This window comes from Gigantopelta aegis, chromosome 14 (assembly GCF_016097555.1).
Source record: "Gigantopelta aegis isolate Gae_Host chromosome 14, Gae_host_genome, whole genome shotgun sequence".
Lineage (NCBI taxonomy): Eukaryota > Metazoa > Mollusca > Gastropoda > Neomphalida > Peltospiridae > Gigantopelta > Gigantopelta aegis.
The window spans coordinates 55,752,594-55,770,797 of record NC_054712.1 but is presented as its reverse complement, the minus strand read 5'-3'; positions in this window follow the sequence as shown (position 1 = coordinate 55,770,797).

Genomic DNA, 18,204 nt, shown 5'->3' with positions numbered 1-18,204 from the left:
GGCATTCACTGTAGGTTTTAAGTGTTTCTCAAATCTAAGCAACAAACAAGTTATTGATGTCAAGGAAGGAAATATTTTATTTTAGGACGCACTCAACACATTTTATTTACGGTTATATGGCGTCGGACATATGGTTGAGGACCACACAGATATTGAGAGAGGAAACCCGCTGTCGCCACTTCATGGACTTTTATATGCACCATCCCACAGACAGGATAGTACATACCACGGCCATTGTTACACCAGTTGTGAAGCACTTACTGGAACGAGAAATAGTCCAATTAGCCCACCGACGGGAATCGATCGTAGATCGATCGCGCATCAGGCGATTGCTGTACCACTCAGCTACTTCCCGCTCCTAAGTATCGATGTCAAGGTCGTATCTGTACAAAACTCATAGTTGGTGTGGTGTTAGCACAAAGTCTTGCATGCACTCATGAATAACCGGACCATAAACCATACGTAATGACCAAAATATTGGGTATAAGCATTTTATTCTCAGAAGGAGGAACGTCGTTACATAATTCTTCAATACCAACATTAACATTCATACTGATCCTTTTAGCACCAACACCTAACGACTTCACGTTCGTTTTTGGGACATGTAATTGTCCATTCATTCATTCATTTAAACTTATTTTGTGTTTATATCCAATTAAGGTTCAAGCACGCTTTCTTATTCACACAACTCAGCTGTCGAGACGGTCTGTTTAGGACAAGTGGTTAGTGCTTAGTTGTTGATGGTTGGTGAGAGAAAGAAGTCGATGTAGTGGCCTTTTACCTATACAGACTGAGTCATTAAACTTTCTTTGGGTGGGAGACGGTACCGAGATCCGAACACAGTGGTTAGTGGGTAGTTGTTAATGGTTAGTGAGAGAGAAGTCGAAGTAGATGCCTTACACCTACCTACTGAGTCGTTAAACTTTCTTTGGGTGGGAGACGGTACCGGGATCCGAACACAGTGGTTAGTGGGTAGTTGTTAATGGTTAGTGAGAGAGAAGTCGAAGTAGATGCCTTACACCTACCTACTGAGTCGTTAAACTTTCTTTGGGTGGGAGACGGTACCGGGATCCGAACACAGTGGTTAGTGGGTAGTTGTTAATGGTTAGTGAGAGAGAAGTCGAAGTAGATGCCTTACACCTACCTACTGAGTCGTTAAACTTTCTCCCCTGCGCGTGCTGTAACCTCACCGTGGTGCAGGGGTGTAACATTCTCTTTGAGAATGGCCAATACAGCACAAATTGAAGTTTAGAGTAAAATTCGGTGTCCGTAAAATTCTGTGATATTTGTATTTGTATTTTTGCACAGTTCTTTACACTGTTTTTGTTTAAACCTTGAATTTTTATATTGATGTTGATCATCACTTTATTTATTTGCATTACCATAGTTTGACACCCAATAGCCGATGTATTTTTCGTGCTGGGGTGTCGTTAAACATTTAGTGGGTAGTTGTTATTCGATAGTCATTCATTCATTCATTCATTCATTCATTAAACTTTCTTTGGGTGGAAGATGGTACCGGGATCCGAACACAGTGGTTAGTGGGTAGTTGTTAATGGTTAGTGAGAGAGAAGTCGAAGTAGATGCCTTACACCTACCTACTGAGTCGTTAAACTTGTTCCGGGTGGAAGCCGGTACCGGGATGCGAACCCAGTTGTTAAGTGGGTAGTTTGTAGTGGTTAGCGAGAGAGAAATCGGTGTGGATGCCTTACACCTACCCGCAGAGTCGTTAAAACTCGTTTTTTTGGTTGGCAGCCGGTACCGCGATGCGAACCCAGTACCTATCATCCTTAAGACCGATGGCTTTACCACTACACCACCGATGCCGTTCATTTAATTGTTATAATTATATACACTGTCTTGTAATTCGTGAAGACTTCAAGAGCTGAATAGCAATGTGTGATGAGCGAGGGTCACCCGAGGACACCGCGCACGGTTCGGTTAACACGTAATTCCTCTTTGTTATTTGTCCATACTTGTATGCTAACGAACGCTGGACATCAGAACAAGCAGAAGAGGCTAAAGGAAAGCCTTTTGGTAAACCAATTTCCATCAACGACATCGCAAAGCGCCTTGAATCCCGCATGAAAGGCAAATTCTCGCCATTAATGTCGATAAAAATGGAAGCAAATACTTTGGGGGTTTCTAACTGCGCGCAAGATGTTATTGCTGACTTAATTTTTTTTCTTGACCTTAATATTCGTGGAATTATTTGCGATTGACCTTGTATTTACCGTTACGTGAAAGAAGATTTATTTAACACGACAAGTAAATTTGATTCCTGGTTATAGCAGTTGGTTTTGTAATTTGAGTTCATCAATCTTGCGTTTCTTAATATTTAATTAACAGGAATCGCTTTCAAAGTAATATATTGTGTTTCTATTGAAATTGATCGTAGGTTTGTTTTCGCTACAAACTGGTAGCATATGACTCTCCTATAAAATTATTGTTAGCAAGGGCAGTTCTAGAATTGGTGAAATGTGGGGTCATGTCAGGTCAGGTCATAGGGTTTTACGTGCACATTCAGAACAAGCTGTTGTAGCGCACGCCTGTCGTGGGCACAAGAGCCGGCCTTGGCCGGCTCCTCCGTCCATGACAGGAAAGGGGAGGGGAGGGGGTGGGGGTGGGGGTGGTGCTATGGAATTTGAATGGAGCAGTTAAATGCCAAAGAGAAAAGGGTGCGCAATTTTGATTGAGGGAATTTGGCGGAATTTTTAACGGTTGGTCCAAAGGTAAATGGCCGAGCTAATATAGGTTTTGATATTAGTGAATCGAGAGTAGCTCGTTAATTTTAGACCTCTACGATGCTGTGGTGTCTCCCTAGGTTGCCCATAGGGCCCTTATAAAGGGCCTGACCGCTTCTGGTCGTGGCATCACTAAATACCAAGTTATTACCAGCAGCAAGTATTGGGGGTTTGGGTGGGGGAGGCCGATATTGTTTTGTTCAGCTTCCCCGGGTGCATTGCAATTGTGTACTCGGAACCGGTATTCTTTTGTCCGGTTCCTTATTAGAGTACGTGCTGGGCCATTAAATGGGGGCTGGTGCATTGTTATCATTAGTCAATGCACCCTGTGTACTGGTGTGGGGTGGCAACAGTTTTGTTATGTACCCACCACCCTAAAAATAGAATTCAGTTTTAACCGTACATACAGATAGGGGAAATGATGCGCCAACCACACACACACATGCACGCACGCAAGCACACACACACACAAGCACACGCATTCATACATGCATGCACACCACACCTCACTACGCAAATAAAATAACACAACACATAACGGAACACAAACATAACACATCACATAAGCAACTCAACACACACGCAACACATACACACACCATAATACGCTCGCGCACAACCCAACAGACATGCACATAACAGCACATCACAAACCACATATACAAACAACACAACATACACCCATATACGCACACAACACACATACACACAAAAATACAAACACAAACATAACAAAACATCTTCCCTCTCCACATTCATTCATTCATTCATTTTAAGCACGCTGTTCTGGGAACAAACCTTAGTCGTTAGTGGTTAATGAGAAGAGGGTGTTACACCAACCCATTGAGTCGTTAAAACTGGCTCTGGGTGGGAGCCAGTACCACGCTGCGAACTCAGTACCTACTAGCCTCATGTCCGATGGTTTAACCATTACACTACTGAGGCTGACACACACACACACACACACACACACACACACACACACACACACACACACACACACACACACACACCCCAGTGATGTGTTTAATGGCATCATTTACGTAGCTGCTCTTCTGTCTTGTACATGATATGATAATTCCGACATTTGGACTGAAAACGAAACTTATCGCTTAGCAACATGTGCTCTTTTATTGAAAGAAAAAAAGAAAGAAAGAAATGTTTTATTTAACGACGCACTCAACACATTTTATTTACAGTTATATGGCGCCAGACATATAGTTAAGGACCACACAGATTTTGAGAGGAAACCCGCTGTCGCCACTTCATGGGCTACTCTTTCCGATTAACAGCAAGGGATCTTTTATTTGCGCTTCCCACAGGCAGGATAGCACAAACCATGGCCTTTGTTGAACCAGTTATGGATCACTGGTCGGTGCAAGTGGTTTACACCTACCCATTGATCCTTGCGGAGCACTCACTCAGGGTTTGGAGTCGGTATCTGGATTAAAAATCCCATGCCTCGACTGGGATCCGAACCCAGAACCTACCAGCCTGTAGACCGATGGCCTAACCACGACGCCACCGAGGCTGGTCAAACATCATAGAACGCAATCTTTGTTGTTGCACTAATAATGGAACACTGATGGCAATGGTAAAATGTGTTGTTGCACTAATAACGGAAAACTGATGGCAATGGTAAAATGTGTTGTTGTTTTTTAACGACACCAGTAGAGCACACTGGTTTATTAATTATCGGCTATTGGATGTCAACCATTCGGTAATTGGCATATAGTCTTAGAGAGGAAACCCGCTAAATTTGTCCATTAGTAGCAGGGGATTATCATATTTTGTATGCACAATCCCACAGATAGGATAGCACATACCACGGCCTTTGATGTACCAGTTGTGGTGCAGAACGAGAAATATCCCGATGGGCCAACCGACGGGATCGATCCTAGACCGACCGCGCATCAGACGAGAACATTACCACTAAGCTACGTCCCGCCCCTTGATTGCAGTAGAGGACGAGATCTAGTGTAGTTGTAAAGCGCTCGCCTGGGGTCGAACCCCTTTTGTCGACCTATTATATCAGTGCCCCCCCCCCCCCCTACCCCCACCCCACCCCGTATGTGGAAAAGTGTATATAAAGATCCCTGCATAAAAGGTGGGGAAATATAGCAGGTTTCCTCTGAACACCATTAGGCTATTTCTCATTCCAGCCAGTGCTCCACAACTGGTGTAACAAAGGCCGTGGTATGTACTATCATGTCTGTGGGATGTTGCATATAAAAGATCCCATGCTGCTAATAGAAAAGAGTAGTCCATGAAGTGGCGACAGCGGGTTTCCTGTCTAAATATCTGTGTGGTCCTAAAAGGTAGGGTCAACTCAAACAAGAGCCTTATGTGTTGGAAAGATGCATACCCGGACCACCAACACATACTGATACTTTAGCGAATGAAAAACGCGTAATTTTAGAGGTAATAAAAAAACCATGATTATTCCTGCTAACTGGGGGCAGCCATTTTGTTTCGTTTTTGTGACGTCCGGTGGGATAGTTTGGGGCGAAGTGACGTCAGCTCCTGACCATCTCCTGTATGTACAGTGTAAACAAAAGCAGTAATTTTCGACAAGGCGCTTCTCTTTGATCAACCTGATTTGTAAAACGGCATAAATGACGTAATAATATAATAAACTATTTAACTAAATATATTTCAAGTTGCATTAACGGAACAAAATGGGGTTATAATATTTTTCTCTGTTAAATAATCCAACGGAAAAATGTACATTATTAGGCCTATTGATATGCTACGTTGGAGCAAAAACGACAACCCACGATACTCAAGTGATAATTTTCTTTTCTTTGGGACTACGTAATTGGTCATTTCTGTGGTTTAAGATGGAAAAGTCTACTTAATCAATAGTTTTACAGAACTATTTACAGTAATAAACCATGTCCATTACAATTTTAGGGGCGACAGGTAATATTCCACAATACCGGTATGTATTTGTGTGTCTAGACAGCGTCAATTAATTGGCTCGTCTGGTTACCAATCAAATACACACCTGCCAATCAGGAATCACAGGTAGAAGCAACTAACAGCATAGACCAATTAACTAAGAAAACACTCCGTGTATCATTTCAGTACGTAGTTTAATGCAAGGGCAAAATATTGTTAATTGTTTCGACTTGTTGTGTAGCCACTTTGACAATGGTATTTTATTTTGTATTGAAAAATAATATATATAGTGCTGGATATACTTATTGCTGGCTTACTGGGATGTGTATTATTACAGAACATTGCAATGTATGACTATTTATCATCCCGCAAAAACCAGGTAGATTGTGTTTCTCTAGTTGTAAGGCTCATTCCTGACGTTACGCGTTAAGTATTACGTAACCACCAGCCCGCCAGAGGGCGTACTCACTGAGATGGTACAAAATGGCTGCGCCCGTTATATATAATAGCCGTCACATTTAACCGTTTTATTAATTAACTATACGATAATACGTGTTGATATTAAGCAATAATGTGCATTATATATCGTTGAATATGCATACCAGGCCAAATGCCTTGATTGTCCTCTCCTTTAACCATATGTCTGACGCCATATAACCGTAAATAAAATGTGTTGAGTGCGTCGTTAAATAAAACATTTCCTTCCTTCCTGTGAAGATTATATGTCTGAATTACCCAGTGACTGACATCTAACAGCCTATGACCAATTGGTCAATGTGCTCTGGTGGTATCGTGACACAATTGTTTTTAAATTATCATGGAGAAAAACGCATTTGTGTGCCAATTGTTCATTAAAGGGACATTCCTGAGTTTGCTGCAATTTTTAAGATGTTATCGACTAACAGAGACTTTTTTAGCGATTGTAATTACATATCAAATATATTTTTCTGCATAAAATATTAGTGGCTGTATATTAAATGTGTTTCTGATCGTTCTAATATTTGTACTAGGTTAAATTTCATTTTATTTCCTAAAATATAATTTTTTCGTACGTACGAAATTATTTGAAGACAAAATCCAGTTTGGGCTTCTTACAAATATTAAGACGACCAGAAACACATTGAATATACAGACACTGATATTCTAAACAAGAAAATATATTTAATATATCAGTTTAATCGTAGAATTATTTTATTTAGTCTGAAACATCTTACAATGCAGCAAACTCAGGAATGTCCCTTTAACACTTAGTTGGCGACCTGCCAGTCTGACCAATCAGTGTGATGCATTAATGATATGTTAGGAGCATTCAAAGACAAACTCTAGTTTAATTGTAACAGGAACTCTTAGCGGGTACACTATGACAACTATGTATCACTACATGGATACGTGTTTTGTATTTGTCTTCCGGGCAGTACCCTGATACAAATCCTAGTGGGCACTACATTTTACAAACAAATGAAACACTTTACAAATTAAACCCTGAGATGTGTATAAGCAAATAAAAAGTGAGATTCGGGGGGGGGGGGGGGGGGGGGGCAACTTTGTGCTGACAGTTGGTAGTCTGAGCCTAGTATTAAACAGTGAGGTCTGTTGCTACTGACTAACATACTATTATCAGTGGCGGATCCAGATAATCCATTTAGGGGACCCCAAAGGCCCCAAACGTCATCGAACAGACTCGTATTCTCCAACGTCATTTGTTTTGGGGTTTTCTTGGGGTTTTTTAAAGAGCTAAATTTTTGGGGCGGGCACTGCCCCCCCCCCCCCCCCCCCCCCGCACATACACGTACAAACACACGCACCCACCCCACCGATCCGCAACTGATTATACGTGGGAGTACGAAGCGAGCATGAAAATGTCATCTAGCTATTCAATCCGTTTTATTGCTTAATCAAATCTGTCACCAAACAAAAAAGAGGGCATTTTTATTCTGTTTTCTGGCTGGAATTTCACATATATATTTTCCAAGTAATTAAGATTTGTGTGTAATCAATGTGAATTTCACTATTACGCTTTCGTTTTGTTGTCGCGGTATGAGCAGTGCGCTCTGTAACCGGCGGAGAAACGGCCAAACGGGCAATAAAATTGTGAGAATAAATCATATTTTATTGCCAGTCAATGCAATGGTATATTTATTACATTACATCGAGCATTTATATCATGATGAATAAATAGTTTAAGTAATATAGGCGCGGATCCCATGGAATGACTTGGGGGTCTCACAAATTAAAGTGCCCTGTTACATGTTTTTAAAGGGACTGTTTGTTTGTTACCATGTTAAGATCTAAAATTACCCATTTATTACATGTAGTTGTTTAAAATGTCAGTGTCTGTATATGTTGCTTGATATCCTAATGTCTGTAATTTAAAATAAACTGTTATCCGCGATCAAAACCGTATCTATGCACAATGTAAAGTCGAATGGGCATTTAGCAAAATAGTAGCTGATTCCATGAATCTCTATCAAGTGCATCGTCTATAGGAGGACAGCCACTCCTCGGGAGATCCTTACTGGACAATACATCCTGGTTGCATCGCTTCAAAGAGGACAGCCACTCCAGAGGAGATTCTTTACTGGCGATTTCATCCTTACACCACCTCAAAGAGGACTGCCACTCTCAGACTAATTTACTAAATCAAAACTAGCACAGGAAAGAGTTCATTGAAATAAATATAGAATTTGGAAACTGGCGCAAGGGTTGCATACTCTTTAAAGAGACATTCTTGAGTTTTCTGCATTGTAAGATGTTTCCGACTAATAAAATATTTCTACGATTAAACTTACATACTAAATATATTTTCTTGTATAGAATATCTGTATCTGTATATCAGTTTCTGGTCGTCTTAATATTTGTAAGAAGCCCAAACTTGGTTTTGTCTTCAAATAATTTCGTAAAATATTTTAGGAAATAAAATGAAATTTAACCTAGTACAAATATTAGAACGATCAGAAACACGTTTAATATACAGCCACTAATATTTTATGCAGAAAAATATATTTAACATGTAATTACAATCGTTACAAAGTTCGTGCTGAAGTGTCGTTAAACATTCATTCATTCATTCATTCATTCATTCATTCATTCATTCATTCATTCATTCGTTAAAAAGTCTTTGTTAGTTGATAACATGTTAAAAACTGCAGCAAACTCAGGAATGTCCCTTTAAAAGATTAATAACATGATGAATGAATTCTACAGTGAAAAGTTATATTTTTGTCGGCTTGGTGTTTCCGAGGTCTGTCACAAAGATGGGTGCGCACCCTTGCACCCTTCATATCTTCATGTCTATTACTGCTATCTTTAAATTTATTTTGGGCAATCCAACTTCACATTCCAGTCCTTGCCTCACCAACTAACCACAACAAAATTGCTTGTATCATGAATTCTTGCTACACATCAACTACACATAAACGTTCTTATGGGTGGGTGGGGTTTTTTTAGCATCTTAAAACACAACTATATTTTATGTGTCTTTACCATTATTTCCGAATATTTTTTATTTTTTTTAAACATTAAGTGTATTTAGATCTGTGTCGCAGCCTATACCTTCAGGCCGGAAGCGGTAGCCGGAAGTCGTAAATAAAAGAGAGAAATAAATATAACGCCTACCTGAATATATCTATATCGAGTCAATCTCTTTCTCTCTTTTGTAGAAAACTACTCAGGCACCAGACTTCCTTCTATACCCGGTACTCCGCGTCTTGACTTCGTCTGACGTCTGAACATCCATTAGTAAGTGACAGCCTTTTTTATTAATGGCAGACGTCTCCGTGGTATGTTTTATGATTTATATAAAGAAAACTGCTGTTTTCTTCGAGAGTCTGGGTAATAAACCATGCACAACAAGCACGAGTTCATGAAAAGATCTCCAAAACGCCAATAACGTCTTCAAAATACCAGCTGAATCCGACAACGTCTGCAATTAGCAAACTTCCGCGTTCGCCAGTCGATATATGATGTCGTCTGTCAGTAACCCAAACGAGTGATGGTAAAACTTATGATTTACCAAACTGGTTAAAAAGTCATCACAGCTGAGCTTGGACCCCATTTCCTGTGGAACCTTTCACGTCTGCGTCTAGAAAAACGCGCGATAGTTTCTCGTCTGCTTCTGTCAAATGTACACTGGCAACATTATGGTTTTAAAAATCATAAAAGAGTACGATTAAGTTAATTTTTGGTTAATTTAATTTTTATCGTCTGCAACAACAAAGCGCGCTCCTGTTTGAAGTTTAATTAAGTTTTTGTTGTCAGATAAAAAAACAACAACAAAAACAAAACAAATGCACTCCTATTGGGATTTCAAATATTATTGGCTGGCACCACAAAACATACGCTAATAACACTATGACTTTAAAAAACCCAAACACAAAACATGTATATATACATTTACCGACATGGTACTAGTGTAGGCGTAGAGGTCTTTGCCCGTTTAGTTCAATAATTGCCGTAATGATCGTTAAATGGTCATTATTTCGCTAATGAACAGAGATAAACTAAATAATCACCCGTGTTTACGCTGTAAAACGAAAACCTCCCCGATAAGCACTTAGGTTCTGAAACTGATGATCCTTGTTCGATTTTTAGTATGATTTTATGATATAGAAGAAAGAAAGAGAGAAAGAAAGATTATTATGTTTTATTTAACGATACACTTAACACAGTATGACTACGGTTATAAATATGGCGTCGTTATCATAGATATAATTATAAAGGAAACCCGCTGCCGCCATTCCATGGACTACTCTTTTCAGTTAGCAGCAGGGGATCTTTTATATGCATGATTCCACATACTACGGCCTTTGTTTCACCATTTGTGGAGCACTGAATTGAACGAGAAATAGCCCGATGGACCCACCGACGGGGACTGAACCTGGACCGAGCGATCTACTATCAATAGAATACGTTCCGCTCCTGATTTAGAAAAGATGAATTGGCATAGTGACGCGTTTGCATATTATTAATGACAGATGTTTGTTGTTTGGTGGGTGTTTATTTTGTTGGTTTCTTGTTGTTGTTTTTTGTTGTTGTTGGGGTTTTGGGGGGGGGGGTTCGCGGGGGGAAGGTGTAAAACATGTGGCAATTAAGAAGAAGAAAAAAAAGTGTTTTGTTTAACGACACAACTACAGCACATTGATTAATTAATCCTTGGCTATTGGATGTCAAACATTTGGTCATTCTGACACGTGGTCATCACAGGAAACCCACTACATTTATCCATATGCAACAAGGAATCTCTTATATGCACTTTCCTACGGACAGAAAAGCACATACCACGGCCTTTGACCAGTTGTAGTGCACTGATTGGAACCAGAAAAAAACTCAATCAGTTGAATGGATCCACCGAGGTGGTTCGATCCTGGGACGCAAGAACTCAACAGACTGAGCAAAATCCCGCCCCTGTGGGAATTAGGACATTATGTTAAAAATAACAAGTATTATGTCTAGGAAATGGCAGTCCTCCCAAAGACCAAGTAGGAAGGAAGGAAATGTTTTATTTAACGACGCACTCAACACATTTTATTTACCGTTATATTTCGTCGGACATATGGCTAAGGACCACACAGATATTGAGAGGGGAAACCATCTGTCGCCACTTCATGAGCTACTCTTTTCGATTAGCAGCAAAGGATTTTTTTACATGCACCATCCCATAGACAGGATAGCACATACCACGGCATTTGATATACCAGTTGTGGTGCACTGGCTGGAGTGAGAAATAGCCCAATGGGACCAAGTAGGATGATGTACCATCCTGGAGAGTGGCTGTCCTATTTGCGTAACAAATGAAATATAACTATATATTCCTCAATGTGACGACATTTGGTTAAACTATTGTGTATAGGCTTGGGATGTTGTGCATAGGCTTGGGATGTAAGTCCATCACAGCTCGTAGGCTTGGGATGTAAGTCCATCTGTCACGGGGATCCTGATAATACCCGTAACTGAATAAAACAAGATTATCCAAATATCTCTCCTAACTGTATATCTATTAGATGTCTCTGTATCGGGCAGGCTACTATCCGAGTGGCCCGGCTCTAGGAGTAATCAGAGATAAGATCTGATATAAATATATATATGTAGCACGTTTAGTTCACTAGAAAACACAACAAAACACAATACACTTTGGAAACTGTATTAACTCTAACGCTGACAAATGTACTTGCCGCAGTGGTTAATTAACAACAACAATATAATAACAACCCAGAGCTAATCACTTAATTAGTTAATCACTAGGTGTCTAGTTTACACAATATTCTAATCACTTCACCGTGATACAACACATACACGTGTGATAATTGAGAAACGCTGCCAGGGGAACTTAATTAATAAAGGAATTACAACTCTATTCCTAACTGGTTAACCCTTAAATACTCATTCAGTAACCTTGTAATACAGAATTAATACTGGTACATATCACCATAAAGACAATAACCTACAGTTTACTTAGGTCCGCTAGGATGACCGGCTAAGCTTTATCTTACCAAATACTCGTATAAAAATATTAGAACAGTGAAGCCTACAATTTACTTCGACACTGTCTAAAGAATATTGGTATAATACAGTATTAAAATATTTAAAGTCACATCAATCACATCAAGGTTATACAACAGAGCAGAAATCTATATTTACCAAGTCCGGTATGAACTAATATAGTTCGTTCAGTTGGGACACGTCCGTTCCCCTGGATACTTCCAATGTTTCTCCCCGATATAGAGCTTGTACCATGGTGAAAGCTTCCTTCTCTATAGTGGAATAGTTCACCTGGTGTTTGTCAAACTTTTGGGAGAAGAAACTTACAGGATGGTCCAGTCCATTTTTGTCTTCTTGGAACAGCACAGCTCCAGCTCCCACGTCACTGGCATCCACAGCCAGCTTGAAAGGCATTCGGTAGTCTGGTTCTGCCATCACGGGAGACGAGGAGAGCATCTGCTTAAGACGGTTGAATAACTTCTCGCATTCATCTGACCACTGGAACTTCGATTTCTTCTTTAGCAGCGATGTGATGGGAGCAGCTACCGTCGCAAATTTAGCACAGAAACGACGATAATAACCGGCCATACCAAGAAACCGGCGAACGCCACGACGGTTGGTCGGTGCAGGATACTGGCTGATGCTTAGTGTCTTTGCCTTCAGTGGGGCGACGCAACCATGTCCGACAGTATGACCTAAGTAGGTCACTGAAGCTTTCACGAATTCACATTTACCCAGGTTCACAGTCAAGTTAGCTTTCTGTAGACGACTGAATATTTGTTGTAAACCGGTTAAATGTTCATCCCAAGTGTCGGTGGCTAACACCACATCGTCCAGATACACACTGACGTTTTCTATGTCTGATAACACATGGTTCATCATCCTTTGAAAGGCAGCAGGGGCAGTCTTCAAACCGAACGGCATCACTCGAAATTGGAAGAGGCCGTCAGGTGTGATGATCGCCAGAATGTCCTTAGCTTTCTCCGTTAACGGAATGGCATAAAAACCCTTCAATAGGTCCAATTTGGTGATGTATTGAGCATGTCCAACTCGGTCGATGCAGTCGTCAAGGCGGGGTAGAGGGTAGGCATCTTCCTTGATGAGTTGATTCACGCGACGTAGGTCAGCACACACCCGAAAAGTGTTATTTATCTTCCTTTTGAATTAGTATAACAGGTGATGCCCACTGACTGTTTGATGGTTCCAGAATGTCGTGTTCCAACAAGTAATCTATCTCCTTTTTCAGTGCCGCACGTTTTACAGGGTTTATCTGATAGGCATGCTGTCGAATCGGTGTAGCGTTGGGTTCCAAGCGCACATCGTGGATTAAGCTATTGGTAACCGTTGGAAAGTCCTGACAAATGGAAACATTGTCTTGTATCAACGTAGTCAACTTTGCTCGCTGGGGGCTGTCAAGGTGCTGTAGATAAGAACTCAAGTCTGCTATAATCTGGCTGTTGGTTAATTTGATCTCTGCAGTCTTGACGTCATCACAGGAAATTGAGTAACTCTCAATTTGGACAGGTAACACTGGAACTATCGGCAGTCTGTCAAAATAACCTTTTAGCAAACTGATGTGACAATACCTACTTTTCCTAACCCTATCAGGAGTGTTTATCACATACCCTGTCTCATTAACCCGTTTGTGCATAACATATGGCCCGAAATACCTGTTCTGCAATGAACCCCGTTTAATGGGAAGGAACAGCAGCACTCTATCCCCTGGTTTAAATTCCCGACTCCTAGCCTTACTATCAAACACTGATTTTATTTTGCTCTGAGCATAGCTCAGATGCTTCCTAGCTAGTTCGGTCGCCTGCCACAACCTATCTCTAACTCTTCCTACATAAATCAGCAGGTTTTCGGCATTATCCTTGTCTAACCAACTATCTTTTACCAATTTGAGAGGGCCTCGGGCTGAATGCCCATAGACCAACTCAAATGGGGTGAATCCTAAAGATTCTTGCTTCGCATCCCATGCTGCGAACAACACGAAAGGGATTGACTGGTCCCAGTCAGTACCATTGTCGAAACAATGGCAGCGGAGCATACTTTTCATGCTCTGGTGCAAACGTTCTATTGCGCCCTGGCTCTCAGGGTGGAATGCAGCATAACGAATCTGTCGTATATCTAACATAGACAGTACTTGCTGGATCAACTTGCTCATGAAGTTCGTACCCCAGTTGCTTTGAATTTCACCTGGTAAACCCGTACACGTGAAGTATTTAAGCAGCGCACTAGCTACAACAGTTGCAGTAACCTTCCTTAAGGGAATCGCCTCTGGAAAACGCGTAGTTAAGCACATAATTGTTAATAAGAATTTGTTGCCTGAACGCGTTTTCGGTAATGGCCCCATGACATCTATCAATACTTTTGAAAAGGCTTCCCCAACTATGGGAACCTTCTGCAGGGGGTAGGGAGGAATTAGCTGATTTGGTTTCCCCACAACCTGACACACATGACATGACATACAATGCTTACTGACATCTGCAAACATTCCCTTCCAATAAAACTCTGAGGCAAGTTTACTATGAGTCTTATCCCGCCCTAAGTGGCCAGCAAACACGTCCTCATGTGCTAACAATAACAATGACGGACGGTACTTAGAGGGCACCACAATTCTACATCTTGTCACACATTCCTCACTATCAGGCACAACCTTCTCTACACTCTTATTCATTAATACTCCCTTGTCCATATAATAACCTGACATCTGATCCTCCATCTCACCCTCAGTTAACAATGTAGTGCGAGCTGCCAACAAATTTGGATCAGCCCCCTGCTCTAGGATTAACTCTTGTCTATTATAAGGTAAGGCCCCTCTATCAAACACAACTGGTTCATTACCCCTCTGCGGGAGGTCAACAGGTTCCACCACATTTAGTTCCTCAGTTGACTTATCTACCATTTTACTGATAACCTCATCCACTCCAATTTCATGGCTCACACACGTATCAGACAAATCACAATTTTCCTCTGGGTCTCGTGCTACCCTTCCAGCCATAACCCTAGTCATTACACACGCAGGATATCTAATCTCATCAACCTCACACTCTTCTATTGGTAAAGGGCTGTCTTTAATTAACAATTGGTCACCTGGCGGCTGGCAACACTGACTAGTCAAATCGTTACCCAGCAAAACTCCTATGTTTTCAAAAGGCAAGTCCTTCACAACACCCATAACGACTGGTCCCGTCACAAACTTCGAACACAAGAAAACGTTATGTAACCGGACAACCATATATTCTCCAGTAACCGAGGTTAAGGCCAAACTACGTCCTGTATCTGATTCTCAATACCAGCTAAACAATCTGATGTTATAAGAGACTGGCTACACCCTGTATCTCGATAGATTGATATTGCCTTAGGACTCAACTCTTGTTTTACATCACAAACCATACCAGTGGACACATACGGGTTTACTTTCTCTGCCATGGGACTAACCAATAACTCTCTCGCTAACGGAGCTGACCTCACTAAACCGACCTCTTGCGCATTATCACGTTTCCTTTTAAAACAGTCCCCGACAAGATGGTTATCCTTTTTACAGTAACTGCAATGTGGACGTAAAGTTCGTGCATTGGCTGATAATGCAGGTTTATCCTTACTTTGCCCACCAGGTGCATTCCTTGCCTGACTAGCTGACCAACTAGATGACTCTCCCCGATAGTTACTTTCCCGGGAAAAACCTGGCTGAAATTTCTTCTTATCACCCTATTGTATAGAGCTACCCTATACTGCCTGAGCTTTGTGTATTAACACGTAATCATCTGCCGCTATGCCTGCCTCCTCTATTTTTTTGATATCACGATCCTCTAAATGAATACATAAGCTAACTGGTAATCCATTTTTAATGTCCTGTAAGATCAACAATTCCCGTAACTCGGTATATGACCCTACCTGATGAGAAATCACCCGTTTATCAAACATCCCTGCCTTCTTAGCTACAAACTCACTATAAGACTGACCCTGCGTTTTTTTCAACTCGCTATACCGTAAACGATAATCCTCAGGTCGTAACTCATAAGCCCCCAACACTGCAGACTTAACTAGGTCGTACTGATTTGCTCGCTCATCACTCACTGAATTATAAGCTACGCTAGCCTTCCCATTAAACTTAGACACGGCTAACAATGCCCACTTAGACTGCGGCCAATTTAGCTGCTTAGCGGCCCGTTCAAAAAGTTGGAAGAACATATCTACCTCCTGGTCGTCAAATACCGGCACTGATCTATAAGACTCCGACTTTAACTCATGTTCCACTTTTAATTTTGCTAACTGGAATTCTCTATTCCTCTCTCTCTCTCTCTCTCTCTCTCTCTCTCTCTCTCTCTCTCTCTCTCTCTCTCTCTCTCTCTCTCTCTCTCTCTCTCTCTCTCTCTCTCTCTTCTCTATCTAATGCACGTTCTTCTCTTTCGTACTCAAGCTTTTTAAAAGCTAACTGTTGTTCCACACTCAACTCATTTATCTCTATCTCTGGAACAATCTCACTTTCTTCCATAACAGGCCTATCACCAAAACTTCCTGGATAATAATTGTCCTTATATCTCCTAATGATTTAGCTGATGTTAAATCAATTTCCCGCTCACTCGCGATTTCAACTAATTCGGCCTTACGCGCCCGCTTTATCTCCACTACACTGAGCGTATCCAGCAAATTCTTATCCATGTTTAGATATGACGTACTTATTTTTTTTTCTAGTGAACAACGTTGCTATTTCTAGTGAATTTGTAAAAAAAATTTATAAAGCCCCCATTTACAAACCATACTTTTCAAATATGCATGTCCCGTTTCAGATCCGGGACGAGCACCCCAATTTTTATTCCTGTCACGGGGATCCTGATAATACCCGTAACTGAATAAAACAAGATTATCCAAATATCTCTCCTAACTGTATATCTATTAGATCTCTCTGTATCGGGCAGGCTACTACCCGAGTGGCCCGGCTCTAGGAGTAATCAGAGATAAGATCTGATATAAATATATATATGCAGCATGTTTAGTTCACTAGAAAACACAACAAAACACAATACACTTTGGAAACTGTATTAACTCTAACGCTGACAAATGTACTTGCCGCAGTGGTTAATTAACAACAACAATATAATAACAACCCAGAGCTAATCACTTAATTAGTTAATCACTAGGTGTCTAGTTTACACAATATTCTAATCACTTCACCGTGATACAACACATACACGTGTGATAATTGAGAAACGCTGCCAGGGGAACTTAATTAATAAAGGAATTACAACTCTATTCCTAACTGGTTAATTTTTAATTAACCCTTAAATACTCATTCAGTAACCTTGTAATACAGAATTAATACTGGTACATATCACAATAAAGACAATAACCTACAGTTTACCTAGGTCCGCTAGGATGACCGGCTAAGCTTTATCTTAACAAATACTCGTATAAAAATATTAGAACAATGAAGCCTACAATTTACTTCGTCAGATTACCGGAGACACTGTCTAAAGAATATTGGTATAATACAGTATTAAAATATTTAAAGTCACATCAATCACATCAAGGTTATACAACAGAGCAGAAATCTATATTTACCAAGTCCGGTCTGAACTAATATAGTTCGTTCAGTTGGACCACGTCCATTCCCCTGAATACTTCCAATGTTTCTCCCCGATATATCTAAAATCCTATCTATTTATTCAAAAATCTCAGACTAGTCCGGAGACAGCGAATATCGCCTGGGGGAACAACGCGGTACCTCATCTATCATGTGATATTTCCACAACTCCCAGGGACGGTATATTTTCTTAGGTGGCCAGACCGACCGACGCCAGTTCGCTAGAAATACCCCGGTCGTAAACCGAACAACCGGAGGTATTACGTAACCACTGTGCCCACCTGTTCTAAGTGCATATTGGGACGCAGGACTACCTCCGTCGCGCGGGGGTATTACGTAACCAAGCTGCACACGGCCCTCTAAAACAATTAACATCGCCACAGGCGAAAAGATAAGAGCATGTACCGTCACACCATCACAGCTCATAGGCTTGGGATGCAAGTCCATCGCAGTTCATAGGCTTGGGATGTTAGTCCATCACAGCCCATAGGC